Source organism: Dromiciops gliroides, chromosome 1 (genome assembly GCF_019393635.1).
Source record: "Dromiciops gliroides isolate mDroGli1 chromosome 1, mDroGli1.pri, whole genome shotgun sequence".
NCBI lineage: Eukaryota > Metazoa > Chordata > Mammalia > Microbiotheria > Microbiotheriidae > Dromiciops > Dromiciops gliroides.
This window is the reverse complement of record NC_057861.1, coordinates 81,430,218-81,446,143: the sequence shown is the minus strand read 5'-3', so window position 1 is coordinate 81,446,143 and position 15,926 is coordinate 81,430,218. Positions and strand designations below refer to the sequence as shown.

Here is a 15,926-nt window from a genome sequence, read left to right as displayed (position 1 = left end):
GAGGGCCCGAATTCACACCCTCATTCTGCCACTTTCCACTTCTGTGACCTTAGACAAATCCCTTCCCCTTCCTCTGTCTGTTTCCCTACCTGTGAAATGAAGAGATGGGGGCAGCTAGATGGCTCAGTGGTTAAAGCACTGGCCCTGGATTCAGGAGGACCTGAGTTCAAATCCAGCCTCAGACACTTGACACTTACTAGCTGTGTGACCCTAGGCAAATCACTTAACTCCCATTGCCTGCAACAAAACAAAACAAAAACAAAAACAAAAAACAGGAAATGAAGAGATCACACTAAATGTTGTGGGAAGTGCCAGCCAGATCCAACATTGTATGTTTGAAGGTTCCTTCTGGTCCCTGGCATTCTATGTTCCGAGACCTCTTCCCCATTCAACATTCTCTGTTCAATAGGATTCCCTCCAGCTCTGGTAATCATCATTTCACCATCCTAGATTTATGCAGTTACAGAAGTAGGGGAGGGGGACCTTAGAGAGATCTCCTAGCCCAACCTCATTTGGCAGGTGAAAAAAGCAAACACACTAATGGCCAGTGACAAAAATGCATTTGTAGAAGGTCCCCCAAGTAAGTCAGTGGCACATCCAGAACCAGAGAACCCAGAGCTCCTGGCCCCCAAGCTGACTCCTCTTGGCTCCTGGCCTGGCCACCAGCTCCCTGGGGGGAAGGGGAGGAGGGAGGGGGACAGGATGGTGTGGGGGGGGGGAAGCAGGATGCAGAAGGGGAAATGATAGGAGAGAATAGAAATCTGCTGAACTGTTGTTGATGGTAACAATCCTTTTAAATCACTGTCTGATCAAGGCAGAAGCTCCCAAGGACGTTTCTTTCTCTTTCCTTGTTGTTTCTAATTAAAAAGAATTAGTCAGAGGAGTGACACGTTTATAGGGAGTGCTGAGCCCAGTAGAGCATTGGCGTAACTGCTGTACTTTATTAATAAAGGGAAGGAAGAAAGAGAGCAGCAAGGAGGGGGAAATGCCTGTGCTAAGGCCAGAGGCCTGAGCGGAATCTCATTCTGAGAAAGAATAATTAATTACACAAGGGCCCGAGTTATTTCTTAAATTAACTAATTATTCATTAGCGTTTTCTCCCTCCTTTTCCTCCCCCTTCCACCTTCGTTCTCCACCTCTTTTTTCCTTCCATTTTGTTCTGGTTCAGATAATAAAGACTTCCATTAGTAATTAGAGCATCCTGGTTTCAGGATGAAGAAACAAATGGAGGGGGTGCAGTTAGGTGGCGAAGTGGATAGAGCACTGGCCCTGGATTCAGGAGGATTTGAGTTCAAATCCAGCCTCAAGCACTTGACATTTACTAGCTGTGTGACCCTGGGCAAGTCACTTAACCCCAATTGCCCCACCAAAAAAAAAAGAGAAGAAAAGAAAAGAAAAGAAAAGAAACAAATGGAGGGGCAGCTAGGTGGCACAGTGGATAAAGCACCGGCCCTGGATTCAGGAGGATCTGAGTTCAAATCTGGCCTCAGACACTTGACACTTACTAGCTGTGTGACCCTGGGCAAGTCACTTAACCCCAATTGCCCCACCAAAAAAAAAGAGAAGAAAAGAAAAGAAAAGAAACAAATGGAGGGGCAGCTAGGTGGCACAGTGGATAAAGCACTGGCCCTGGATTCAGGAGGATCTGAGTTTAAACACGACACTTACTAGCTGTGTGACCCTGGGCAAGTCACTTAACCCTCATTGCCCTGCCCCCCAAAAAAGAAAAGAAACAAATAGAGAAAAAGAAGCCCAGAGAGGAAGAAAAGGGAAGGGGTCAGTGCTTGATGGTGGGTAGACACACAGCAAGGTAGTGACAGAATCTAGTCTCCTGATTCCTGAATCAGTGTTTTGCATTTTATCAACCTTCTAGTATTTTGCATTTGGGAAAACTGAGACCCAAAGAGAGGAACTGACTTGCCCAAGGTCATACATAGAGTGAGTCATGGTCAGAACTGAGGTTTGAACCCGTGAGTAGGTGTAGCGTAGTGGAAAGAAGAAGGCATTTGTTGTCAGAAGGCTCTGGCTTCAATCCCATGGCTACTACTATCTGACTCTCTGTGTGACATTATACAAATCACCGCCCCCTCTCTGGGCTTCAGCTTCTTCATTTTGGGGGGGAGGGGCAGGGCAATGGGGGTTAAGTGACTTGCCCAGGGTCACACAACTAGTAAGTGTCAAGTGTCTGAGACCAGATTTGAACTCAGGTCCTCCTGAATCCAGGGCCAGTGCTCTATCCACTGTGCCACCTAGCTGCCCCAGCTTCTTCATGTATAAAATAAAGAAGTTGGAACAGATCTTTAAGGTCCCTTCTGGCTTCAAAACCCATGTTCCCACAATAGTCATAATTAATAATAATAACAACAATTGCTCATTTAGACAGCATTTCCCATGTGCCAGGCACTGTGCTAAACACTTTACAATTACCATCTCATTTGATCTCCCAACCACCCTGGGAGGTAGATGCTATTATTATCCCCATTTTATAGATGAGGAAACTGAGGCAGACAGGTGAAGTGACTGGTAAAGGTGGTAAATATTTACCTAGATAAATAACAAAGAATGTTCCTGCATAGACCCAGGGTCATACTTTTCCACAAGGTTCTCATGGCTGTGTCTCATCTGGAACACTTCTCTGATTCTGAAGATGCTATTTGATGTTTCCTTCCATGCAAAATTAATGATAGCATTGGTCGTTCTCATCATTGGTTTTCTTCCTCTGGATTGCTTTTTCAGACAACCCATGAGAAGCTGTCACCAGCCAGCTTGTGTTCTCTCTGCTGCCATCTTCTGGTTCTCAACTGAATTTAAGATGGTATAACTCCCTACAACAGAGTGGTCATACATAGCTCTTTTGAGTAGACTATCTTATGACCCAGGGCTATTTCTGCTGACCAGGATAAAAAAAAATCCCTTAGGCCAAATCTATTTTTTAAAAATCTATTTAAAAAAAAAAAAGATAATTTGGTTTTGCCTCAGAAACCATTTCCTTCAGTTTATCTGCTATTAGGCCAAGGGTGAGAAAATTTCTTTCAGATCCCATCATGCCCCTAGCCGTTAATATTGGCTATGCAGATAGCTCTGGAACTACTTTGCTTTGGCAAGACTAGAAGGAAAGGGTGGCGGTGGCGATCTCTATCATTTGTTTCCCTTGTTTAGTTGTTTTTCAATCATGACTGACTCTCTGTGACCCCATTTGGAGTCTTCTTGGCAAAGATACTGGAGTGGTTTGCCATTTTCTTCTCTAGCTGATTTTACAGATGAGGAAACTAAGCAAACAGGGTGAAATGGTTTTCCCAGGGTCATACATCTAGTAAGTGTCTGAGGCAGAATCTGAGCTTAGGAAGAGAGGTCCTCCTGACTCCGGTCACTGCCCTTCATTCATGTAGTCCCACCCAAATTACTATTCTCCCTACAAATAACAGCAATGAACTAACAAAAGGGACCACCGTGGATTAGAGACAAATTAAGTAAAACACCAGGGGGAATTTTAACAGCTGGATCCTTTTCTACTCATTATAGAACCTAGTTCTAGCTTTCTGTCCAGTGCTTTCCTTCTGTGGTTCTAGAATGCATTTTATCTAGGCAGGTTTGGACCTGCCATTTTTCAAATAGGGAAACTGAGGCACAGAGAAAGAAAGATCTGTGGGGCAGCTAGGTTGCTCAGTGAATAGAGCACCGGGCCTGGAGTCAGGAGGACCTGAGTTCAAATCCGGCATCAGACACTTGACACTTACTAGCTGTGTGACCCTGGGCAAGTCACTTAACCCCAATTGCCTCACCAAAAGAAAGAAAGAAAGAAAGATCTGTAACATTACAAAGCCATTCAGTAGCAGTACCAGGACTGAGTGCAAGCCTTCTTGCTCTCATTTCAAACTGATTCGTCTACTAACAACAGAGAATCAAAGCAGGAGATGGGAATAAGGAGGATGAAGATGAGGGAATAGGGTCAGGAATAAGCATGATTTGTGTGGGGACTGGGGAAGGAGGGGATGAAGAGTCTGGGGATAGGGATGGTGGAGGTAGAATGAAGCTGTGGAGGGAATGAGAAGAGTATGGCAACAGGCATGGTGGGGATGAAAAATGGGGATGGAGAGAATAGGAGTCAGGGTGGAGATGAATAAATGGGTATGGAGGGAGGGGAAATGTTGACCATCATGATGTTAGTGTTCCTAATGAGTGACCATGGGCCCAACTAAAGACACACTCCCATAGTGGGACTTGTCCCTGTTGTCCCTTTAGGCTCCTATGGGGGAACATCAAGAGGCTTCCTACATCTTCCCCCAAAAAACCCATACATAAACTCTTGCTCCATTAACTTTTCAGTAAATCGGCTTCCCTACCCCCCTAACCCCAGGATAATTCCAAGCCTTTTCTTTGAGACCAACTGTGTAGAACCACTGGGGCAGGGAGCAGTGATGCCAGCTCCCCCATTATAGCTTCACTCCTGGTTCTCCCAAGCACTTTGCCCAATCCGCTGTTAAAAATCAATACCTTCCAAACTGCTTTTGCCTTCCAGGAGACTAATCTACTCAGACACATCCTTGTAGGAACAAGGTGCTCTAATCACCTCCAAGAAAGAGAGTGCCCCAGGCCATCTCTCCCATTCCCCTACTTGTCTGTAGTCCAGTGGATTAGCCTGGATTTCTGTCTGACTTCTAGGTCATGCCCAAATATCCAATTTGCAATGAGCTCCTCCACCCCACCCCTGCCTACTTTGATGACATCCAGTTCCTGCTAGAACTTGAGGATTGTTTTTTTCCCCTTAGACAGAATGGGAAACCAAGGCGAACATACAAACTGGGCCCTGTCAACCTTAATGACATTTCTGGAGAAAAAGAAGGCAGCAATGGGATAGTCAGAAGAGGACAGAAAATGGAGTATGGAAATCCAGGTATAAGTCCAAACACATACCAGCTGTGTGACTTTATTTTTTTGTTTGTTTGTTTTTTGGGGGGGGGCGGGGGTCCTTTGCGGGGCAATGGGGGTTAAGTGACTTGCCCAGGGTCACACAGCTAGTAAGTATCAAGTGTCTGAGGCTGGATTTGAACTCAGGTACTCCTGAATCCAGGGTCAGTGCTCTATCCACTGTGCCACCTAGCTGCCCCCAGCTGTGTGACTTTAAACAAATCATTTAATTTCTCTGGGCCTAAATTTCTTGTATGTAAATTGAGATAATACAATTGCTACTCCACCTCTCAAGTGGGTGTGAAGAATTTGATCTTGTTTGTGTAACCTGGTTTGCCTCAATTTCCCCACCTGTAAAGTAAGGCCATGACATTTCCACAACTATTTCACAGGGTCAGGGTGAAAAAAGACAGTACTTCATAGAACTTTAAAATGCTAAAGTAGGGAAGCTAGGTGGTGCAGTGGATAGAACACTGGCCCTGAAGTCAAGAGGATCTGAGTTCAAATCTCACCTCAGAAACTTATTAGCTATGTGACCCTGGGCAAGTCACTTAACCCCACATCTGGGGTCATCTCCAGTCATCTTGATATATATATGTGTGTGTGTGTGTGTGTGTGTGTGTATACACACCTATATACATACATACACACACATGCATACATAAAAATACACACACACACACACACATATCTCTTGCCATTGGGCCCAGATGTCTCTGGAGGAAAGAGGGAGGTTGATGACCTTGCACAGCCGTCCCTCACTTAAATTCAATTCAGTGCAAGTCATGACATCACCCCAATGTCATGGACCTCTTCAAGAATGAAGGAACAGGGACAGCTAGGTGGATAAAGCACTGACCCTGGATTCAGGAAGACCTGAATTCAAATCCAGCCTCAGACACTTGACACTTACCAGCTGTTGACCCTGGGCAAGTCACTTAACCCCAATTGCCCCTCAAAAAAAAAAAAGAATGAAGAAACAACAATAACAAAGTGCTACAGAACTAGAAATCATTATTATGTGAACTTTAGGGATGTATTGGGTTGAATTCTGATTTTGAAGGTGCTGGGAAATATTCTGTTTCTATTTCCCTGTTTATCCTTTGGTGCCTAGGAGCCAGGGTAAGTTGAGAAAGTGATCACATATGCACCTGGAGAGGTAATCAGAGAATTCCCATAATGCAGTGTTGTTGTAGGAAGAGCCTTAGATTGGAAGTGAAACACCGTGAGAAAAGCTGTGGTCTGGCTATCAAGAAACTTAGATTTGAGTCCAGGTCATGTCACTGACTTACTGTGTGATTTTTTTTAAGGGAAATACTAGTCCCTTCAGGTCCTCAGTTTTCTTATGTGCAAAATGAGTAAGCTGGACTATTCAGCTTCTTAAAGTCTCTTGACCTACTGGCTCTATAGATTATAGAAATTATAGATTATATATGTAGATTATATATAGATTATAGAGTTGTCATTGTGGAAATCTATTGCAGTGGAGAAAATATTAACAGGCTGTTAACAAGAGAAGATAGAGGAGGGTTTTTTGTTTGTTTCTATTTTTATGAATAAGGTGCCAAGCAGTCTCCTTACAGGTGAAGGTAAAGCCAATGAAATGTCTTGCTCTTTGATGGGATAAAATATGGAGCCCTGTGAGTTCTTGAACATCACTAGAAGCCTCAAATGGAGGCTGAAGAACCACTCATTGGGGATGTCATGGAGAGGATTCCTGATCAGACACAGGTTGGACTAGATATCACCCAGAGAGCCCTTCTAATTTTTTCTATTCTTTGATTTTTGTGACTGGACAAATCTATGGGGTCTCTGCCCCTACAGATCTTCAAGCTTTTGCTCAAGCAAAGGTCAAGGAAGAGGAAAGAGGTGCCTGTAGACTAGAAAGATTCCTGTAGGAGATGGCCAATTCAGTGGATGGGTAGGCATCCAATAAGTGAAGACTTGGGAGGGGAGGGGGTGGAAGATATTGCAAGCAAAGGGGACATGTTGGCATCAGAGCACAGGGCATTTTCTAGAGGGAGAGGATGAGCAAGTGTGGTTGTAGCAGAGTGCATGGAGGGAAATAGTAAGAAATAAGACCGGAGAGAAAAGATGGCACTACAGATGAGGGAGGACTTTGGATGTCAGGACAAAGGAGTTTGAAATCCATCTTCACAATAATAATTGCTGACATTTAAATAGCAATTTGTTGTTGTTGGGTCATTTATGTGGTGTCTGACTCTTCGTGACCTGAATTTGTGCTTTTCTTGGCAAAGACACTGGAGTGGTTTGCCATTTTCTTGTCCAGCTCATTTTACAGATGAGGAAACTGAGGCAAACAGAGTGAAATGATTTGCCCAGGGTCACCCGGCTAATAAGTGTCTGAGGTCAGATTTGAACTTAGGAAGATGAGTCTTCTGACTCCTGGCCCTGCACTCCATCTTCTGTATCACACTTTAAGGTTTGTAAAATGCTTTATAAAAATTATTCCATTTGATCCTAACAATATCACTGTGAGGTAGATATGAAAGGTATCGTCACCATTGTCATCGTGATTCCATTTTATGGATGAGGGAACTGAGGCTCAGAGAGGTTAAACATTTTGCCTACTGGTTATCCAACTACTAACCATGAGAGTAGATTGGAACCCAGGTTATACCTGAATCTACCTACATCCAGCATCCTTTCCACTATACGGTGCTATCCTATCACTCAACTTTATTGACCCCCATTAGTACCATAACCACCAACCTTTACCGGATGCCTACTTGGGTTTGTGAGTCCGTGGGGCTTTGCAAAGAAAGAATCCTCAGTTCTCGAACCCTCAGCTTTGCCCTTGGGAACTCTGCCTACCCACTACCTGGTTGACCCCGGGCAAGTTATTTAACCACTCTAGACCTGTTGTTTCCTCACCTATAAAATGAAAGAGTTAGATCAGATGGTCTCTAAGGTCCCATCAAGCTTTAAATATATGATCCTATGAGCCTTGGAGATACCCAAGTATGGGACAAGCAGACAGTAGAACAGAAATATTAGGCTTCCCTTGAAAGGTCTAGGAACATGTGTTCTCTCCTCTAGGCTAGTCACTCAGTCTGATGCCCTGTAGCCTGAGGGGGGAAAGCAGTTGACTCTCTGTTCTTTCCTAAACTGATAAACTCTTTTTGATCTCCTTACTTTTCCCACTTACCCCAACCCCACTGCAGATACTTTCACCTCCTCTGTTGACTTCTTTCCCAAAGGCTGAGGCTCAAGAGAAGTTAGAAAGGAAGGACTATTAAAAGCTGCCTTTCCCAGATGATTCAGGGACAAGGGCTTCCCCAAGAGGTCTTCAATAGTCAATTCCTTCAGGGGCGTTGGACAGAATGAGGCCAAGACTGTCAGCGGCCCAGCTATAAATTCTGCAGAAACAAACTCTGTCCGGGGTGAATTACCGGCGGCTGCTTCTTCTTCGGGCAATTAGCTATTGTTTTAATAACTGGCGGTAATGAGCCACGGAGGGGGGTTCAAACTGCCTGGCTCTGTTACTAGGGATTTATAGGTCCCTGGAGTTGTAACAGAGAGGAGAGAAGGCTGACTAGGCTGCTTGCTTTTAAGTGCTTCCCACTCCCTCCTCCTAGAAGCCATCCTTGATTTTAAGAAGAAAACAAACAAATGAGGCAGTTTACCATAGATGGAATAAACAGCCTGGAATGTTGCCTCTACCCTCACAAATCACTGTGCCCCCAAGAATGGTTGGCCCCTGGAATCCCTCCCCCAGGGGAAGAAACCTTCTATTCCAGGACTACAGTTGATATTCCAAATGTAAACATCAGTTGGATACTAGGACAGGAATGAATATTCAGGTGCCAGTGACTGAGGGCAGGAAACAGAATGTCAGAGCTAAAAGAGAACTTATGACATCAAATATAGAATGGCAGAGCTGGAAGAAATCTGAAATCATTCAGTCCACGCTGCCTCCCAAAACATAAGGAATAAGGGGAGAGGAAGGTAGGTCACTGAGAGGCCAAGATAGAGGAGGGGAAATATGACCAGGAAAGGAAGATGGACACAAAGCAGTATCTAATGAAAACTAAATATACCTCTCTGCAGCTGCCAGTTCTGCCCTCTTGGGCCAAGTGGAATGAGTCCAACCCTTTCTCTATACAACAACTCCTCAAGAACTGCCCTAACAAATTTCTATCCTATACATGCGGGCAACCAGGTGGTACAGTGGATAGAACTCCAGGCCTGAAGTCAAGACTCATATTCGGGAGTTTGAATCTGGCCACAGACCAGCTGTGTGACCCTAGGCAAGTCGCTTAATCACTGCCTGCCTCAGTTTCCTCAATTGTGAAATGAGGATAATAATATCACCTACCTCTCAGGGCTGTTGTGATGATCAAATGGGGAAAAAAGTTTTAAAGCACTTTGCATACAGTAGGCACTTAATAAATAGTTGTTTCCTTCCTTCTGATTCAATCCAATTCAACAAGTTTTTATTAAATACAGGTACTGTGCCAGGAATGGGGGAAACAAAGAGAAAGTTGTAAACAGTCTCTTTCCTCAAGATGTTTGCATTCGACTGTGGTTTCAAAGATACAGGATTACCAGGTGGGGATTCTCCTGCCCAAAGGCTTAGAGTATTTATTCCTTTTCACTTAAACTGCTGGGAGGAGGGAAAGTATATTTGACTAGTTTGTGCCTTTTGTATGCACATTCAGTTCTAGCCCAGAGTCAATTAAAAGGCTTTTATTCATCAGGCATTAAAGTGGACAGTAACCAGGCAGAGAATACCTGTGCATACATTGAAGTGGAGGGCAGGACCTTCCCCCATTATGTATTCTTGGAAGCAGGCTCCCCAAGCTTTGAAGTATGTTGGCACCCAGCAGGGGAGACTACACTTGCTGAAAAGCCTGGTCTTTCATTGGCTAGTCTCTATTACATATGCAAAGTAAACACTGAGTAATTTGGAAGGGGAGGAAAAAAGAACTGAAGTGATTGGTGTATCGTTTGAAATATTGGGGAGAAGACTGTCTCTATTCTAAATTACTGGGGAGCCGGACTGGGGTTTCTGAGATATTGCTACTTATAAATGAATGGCTATTGCACCAGTTTTTGTTGTGTTTTTGGGGGGGAGGGGGGATTAAGCATTTATTAAATCATATTAAATGTTAGTAAAGAGTTGACCTCATTTAACACAAGCCAAAACCCCCCAGCACCAGAGAGAGAGAAAGAGAGAGAGAGAGAGAGAGAGAGAGAGAGAGAGAGAGAGAGAGAGAGAGAGAGAGAGAGAGAGAGAGAGAGAGAGAGAGAGAGAGAGAGAGAGAGAGAGAGAGAGAGAGAGTGCACATGGCTCCAAAGTAGATTTCAGAAGCCTTACATTCCCTAGAGAGAGAGCTCAGCCTTCATCAGCTAGTGTCCACACTAGAATGGTGTTCGCCTCATGACCTCAGTCTCTTCCTCTTCTAAGAGAGGTGGCTCCCACACACAGCTCAAAGCTAATTGGTTAGCATCATTCAATTTTATTGGTTTAGATGGCCTGAAGGTGGTCTATATTAAAATAAGCTTTACCTTTGACCCAATGATGTAATGACAATGGGGAAGTGTTCAAAGAGACCATCTCTGAAGGGCTAGGCAGATGATGTCCAGGTGTGACTAATCTCATCTAGTCAACTACATTTCTATGGAGATCCACCCTTGGGTTCCTGGGCTGGTCCTAAAAGGGATTAGCTAAAGTTTCTGAGCTAAGCCTTTGAGTGGAGGGGTCTCTGTGTCCCCAAAAAGTCCATTATTCATAATTATTTTCTCACACTAGGAAAAGCTTTGTGTAGAATACGGCGCATGAAATGAGATCTGAATGGAGCTGGACATTCCAAGAAGCAGAGACAAGGAAGGAGAGCATTCCAGGCATAGAGGTGGAGATGGGATGTTGAGTATAGGAAACAGAAGTAGACCAGTTTGGCTAGACTAGAGAGGTAGAATGTGTGTGGTAGACTAATGTTGAATCAGTATGGAAAGATGAGGGTGAAGTTAAGTGGGATTTTTTTACCTCCATCTTTGCCTTTCTTAATACAACCTAAGTTTGTATTAAGCCTTTTGGGGTTACCATCTCTATAAACTAAATTGAGTCCACTCAAACTTCCAGATATTTTTTCACATGAACAACTTCTCTTATAATGTGAAGATGATTTTTGAACCCAAGTGTAAGAATTTATATTTATCTCATTTGAATCTCATTTTACCAGATTATCCTCAAAGTTCTAGCCTTTTTCTGTCATTCAACACATCACTATATCTTTTCCTTCCAGATTTGTGCCATCAACAAATGCGATAGGCATAGGATTTGCCTTCATTCAAATAAGTGATACGAATGTTAAACAGCTTTCATCCAAGGACAGAACTCAAGAAGATGCTTCACTAGAGACCTTCTTCCAGTCTGGTAATAACCCATTTATGATGGCTTGACTTTTTAGATTCAGTGATTCTCTGTCTCTCCCAAGCTATGACCTTACCCAGGGTAAAGCCTTGGTCTACTCCTTTTATATCTCCAATAGATGTTTAGCTCCCTGAGGACAGAGTCTAGGCCTATTCCTTCTATCTTCCAGACTTTGAACTTCCCTATAATGGATCCTGGGCATTTCTTCTCTGTGTACTCCAAATTGTGAACTCTCCAAATGCCAGAATTGGGTCTACTTTTCCTCTTTCTGGACTCTATGGACTGCCAATTTTTTTCTCAGGGCTAATCCCAGATCTGTTCATTCTGCTTCCCCCAGACTGTTAGTTCACTGAAATAGAACCTTGTTCTTCTCTTTCTTTTTTGTCCCCTTACCACAACATTGTAAGTCACTTGGGGGGTAGGGCTCAGCTTCCTTCAGGACTAAGGTCTATTTTTTTCATTGCTCCCTTTTCCCCAAAGAAATATCAACTCATTCTCCAGTAGGATTTCAACAGCTCCATCATCCCACAGATAGCTAAACTGGGTCTGAACATCCCCCTCACCTTGTCCTGGTCTCATTGTGATTAATATGTCACAAATTTTGAACATATCTCACTTCATCAAAATAAGTTCCTAGAAGGCAGAGCCAGAAAAGTCTTCACAGTTCTAATTCTAATTCTAATTCCCAACAGAACCTTAATTTACACCAACAGTATAGCAAAACTAGATAAATGTCTTATGGGAGGCTGGCAAGGGGTAAAGGTAGCATTTTTGTAGAAGAGCCATGCCTTGGTGGGGGGGGGGGGGTAGAGCCAAGATGGTGGAGGAAAGGCAGTGACTTCCCTGACCCCTCCCCAAAACCCCTCCAAATACATTCAAATAATGCCATAGGACAATTGTTGGAGCAGCAGAACCCAAAAAAGGACAGGCAGAAATAATTTTCTTTCTTTATTTCTTCCTTTTTTTTTTTTTTTGGTAAGGCAGTTAGGGTTAAGTGACTTGCCTAGGGTCACACAGCTAGTAAGTGTCAAGTGTCTGGGGCAGGATTTGAACTAGGGTCCTCCTGAATCCAGGGCCAGTGCTTTATCCACTGTGCCACCTAGTTGCCCCCAAAGATAATACTTCTAAGTCATAAGAACTTTCTCAGTATTAGGGTAGCTGAAAGGAATACACTTAGACAGAGGACACAGGTCTGAACTGAATATGAACGGATGATATCTGTAAAGCAGATATATGTTTAATGAGATTGTACATATATAAGCTATATCAGATTGCTTGGCAAAGGGGGAGGGAGGGGAGGGAGGAAGAAAAATTTGAAACTAAAAATCTTATGAAAACAAATGTTGAAAACTATCTTTACATGTAACTGGAAAATAATAAAATACTTTTATGATTTAAAGAAAGTGTTGTGGAGACCCTAAGAAGAAATAAAGACTAAATTCACATGTCATCAAAAGGATTTTTTAAGAATTTATTTTTAATTCTTATGTAAATGTGAGAGGTCTTGAGCAGCAGCAACCAAATGCCTTCTTTACTCATCAGGGAGAAGGTCTATCATTGAGGTAGCATTGTATAGTGGAGATTAATAATAATATAACTATTAATAATAAATCATCATTTTGTTTATTGCATTAATGATTAGAAATGTGATTGAATTGTATATCACTGTAAAAAATAATTATATTACTATTAATTATATTATGTTAATTATATTATGTTAATAATATATTGTTATTATTATCACCATTTCTATAACACTAATGTTTAGCAAAAAGCTTTTCAACACTGTCAGGTATTGAAAATATGGAAGGTAGAGGAAGTTAGGTGGCACAGTGGATAAAGCACCAGCCCTGGATTCAGGAGGTCCTGAGTTCAAATCTGACCTCAGATACTAAACACTTACTAGCTATGTGACCCTGGGCAAGTCACTTAACCCTCATGGCCCCCCCAAAAAAAATGTGGAAGGTGTAAGGGGTCCTGGATTTAAAGTCAGAGACCTGGGGTTGAATACTGACAGACTTAATAACTGTATGGACTTGGGAAAGCACTTAACTTTTCTAGGCTTACATATTCTCCAATTTAAAAGAAGGTGATTAAACAAGATTGCTTCCAAGGTCCCTGCCAGCTCTGATGTAGGGTACCCTTTTTTTGACCATCACCCTGTACATATTTCTTTTTTACTCCACTACAAACAAAAAGATCCCTTTAAGATATCTGGATATCTGGGCAACCTTTGCCTATTACCATATTTGATCACTACCACCCATGGAGGTAGGCAGATGCCCATTTAACAGAGAAAGAAACTGAGGCCCATAGAGGAAAAGTGACTTGCTAAAGCCTAAAGAGCAAATTTGAGTTGAGACTAGAACCCATAACTCTGTATTCAGTAAAAAAAAGAAATTTGTAATAGTGGGAAGTGAGCTGATTTAGGAATCAGGAGAGCTGGGCTCCAGGAGTGGTAGGGGAAAGAACGCTAGATGGGAGCCAAAAAACTTTTGTTTTGTTTGTTTTTGCAGGGCAGTGAAGATGAAGTGATTTGCCCAGGGTCACACAGTTAAGTGTCAAATGTCTGAGGCAGTATTTGAACTCAGGTCCTCCTGAATCCAGGGCTTTATCCACTGTGCCACCTAGCTGCCCCCTGCCAAAAAACTTTTGTTCACCTCCCAGACCTGGTTCAAGTGAAAGCACTGCCACTTGCTATCTGTGTGACTTGGGGCAAGTTACTTAATCTCTCTGGGCCTCAGTGTTTTTATATGTAAAATGAAAGGGTTTCACTGGATGATTGCTGAGGTCTCTGGAAGCCTAGGATGATATAACTCAAAGGGAGCCAGGACACCAGAACTCTGGACCCATCTCTGACACTAACTCAGAGTGGGGGATGTGATTGGGGAGGGTGGGGGAGGGTAACAGAGAGATTTGTTTCCTTGGGGGTGGGAGGGAGGCAGGGGCAGGATGAATCATATACCAAGCAATGAATACTTAATGATTCATTCACCTGCCTGCTGTCTCCAAAGGGACTCCTGAGCTTACTTTTTGCTATGCCTTATGGTGAATCATCCAATTTCATGCTGAATTGAGAGCCCTAAAGAACAAAATAGGCCTCTGGAGCAAAGCTTCCATGATCCAACTTTCCCAGGGCAACATGGAAGACCTGTCATCCACTCCAGGCATTTCAGCCTTATTTGGGCAGCAGCAAATATTTCTCCTAATAACATTTTCATATTTATCAGAGTCTCAGAGATGGAAGAGGACTGAGAAGAACATCAAGGGATAAGGGAAGAAATTCAATCAACTATCCGGGTATGTGACTGACTACACAGAGTCAAATATCTGGCTATTTGAGTTTGCCTGGATGGTTTGATATAAACAATTCCAGAGTGGAAAGGGATGTTACAAAATAGGCTATTTAATATTAGTTCAGGAAGAGCTCTTAGAATTTAGAATGGTAAAGAAGAGGGGGAACTTAGAACATAGAATATCAGAGCAGGGGGCAGCTAGATGGCGCAGTGGATAGAGCACCGGCCCTGGAGTCAGGAGTACCTGAGTTCAAATCCGGCCTCGGACACTTAACACTTACTAGCTGTGTGACCCTGGGCAAGTCACTTAACCCCAATCGCCTCACTAAAATATATATATATATATATATATATATATATATCAGAGCTGCAGGAGGTCTTAAAAATCATCTACTATAGGAAGGTCCATTCCCCTCTCCAAGAAGTTCCTAGTCTGAGAAAGGTGGTGCCTGAATTCACCTTAAAATTGCTTTAAACCGAATACTTTAAATGTTGATGAGCTCACTATCTGGGGGGAAGCGGGGAGTGAGAGATAAGGCTAAATAGGGAACATTCAGGACAATCATGGTCCATTTGGTTGAGATTCTGATCTAGAACAGGAGGATGACTAGATGTCCTCTTGATATCTTGTCCAATGCTTGGTTCCTTAAAGCACTAGGCAGAAGGCCAAGGATGGAGTCTTCAGGATGCTCCAACATCGTCAAGTGGGTAAAGGAAGAAATTCAGTCAACTAACTGGGTATGTAACTGACTATAGTTCCAAATATCTAGATATTTGAGTTTGTCTGGATGATTTGACATCACTGTCACCCATTTTCCACCCTTCTAACTTCTACTTTCAGAGAAGGACCCTTATTCATTTGTGGAAATTATACTCATGTAAAATGAACAGAACCAGAGAATATGGTACACAGTAACAGAAATATTGTATGATGATCAACTGTGAATCACTCAGCTGTTCTCAGCAATACAATGATCCAAAACAATTCCAAAGGACTTATGATGAAAAAATGCTAATCACCACCAAGGAAAGAACTGATGGAGTCTAAATGCAGATTGAAGTATGTTTTTTTTTTCAATTTTATTATTCTTTTGCAACATGGCTAATGTGGAAATGTTTTGCATGACTACACAGGTATAATCTATGTCAAACTACTAGCCTTCTCAAGGAGGGGAAAGGTAGGGAGGGGAAAAGAGAATATGGAACTCAATTTTTTTTAAATATTAATTTTTTGTTTACATGTAATTGAGGAAAAAGATTTTAAAATAATTAGATAAAAAATTTTGCTCAGTCTTTAAAGCTCAACTCAAAGGCCATCTGCTCCA

General features: G+C 42.7%; 1 long non-coding RNA gene across 1 annotated transcript; it reads left to right on the top strand.

Annotated features, from left to right (window-relative positions):
* The first annotated feature begins 4,776 nt into the window (after positions 1-4,776).
* Positions 4,777-15,588, top strand: LOC122736975. The gene is made up of 6 exons (XR_006354225.1): positions 4,777-4,894; positions 9,379-9,480; positions 11,178-11,308; positions 14,536-14,605; positions 15,254-15,339; positions 15,443-15,588. It is a non-coding gene; the product is annotated as an uncharacterized LOC122736975 (long non-coding RNA).
* The last annotated feature ends 338 nt before the right edge of the window (positions 15,589-15,926 follow it).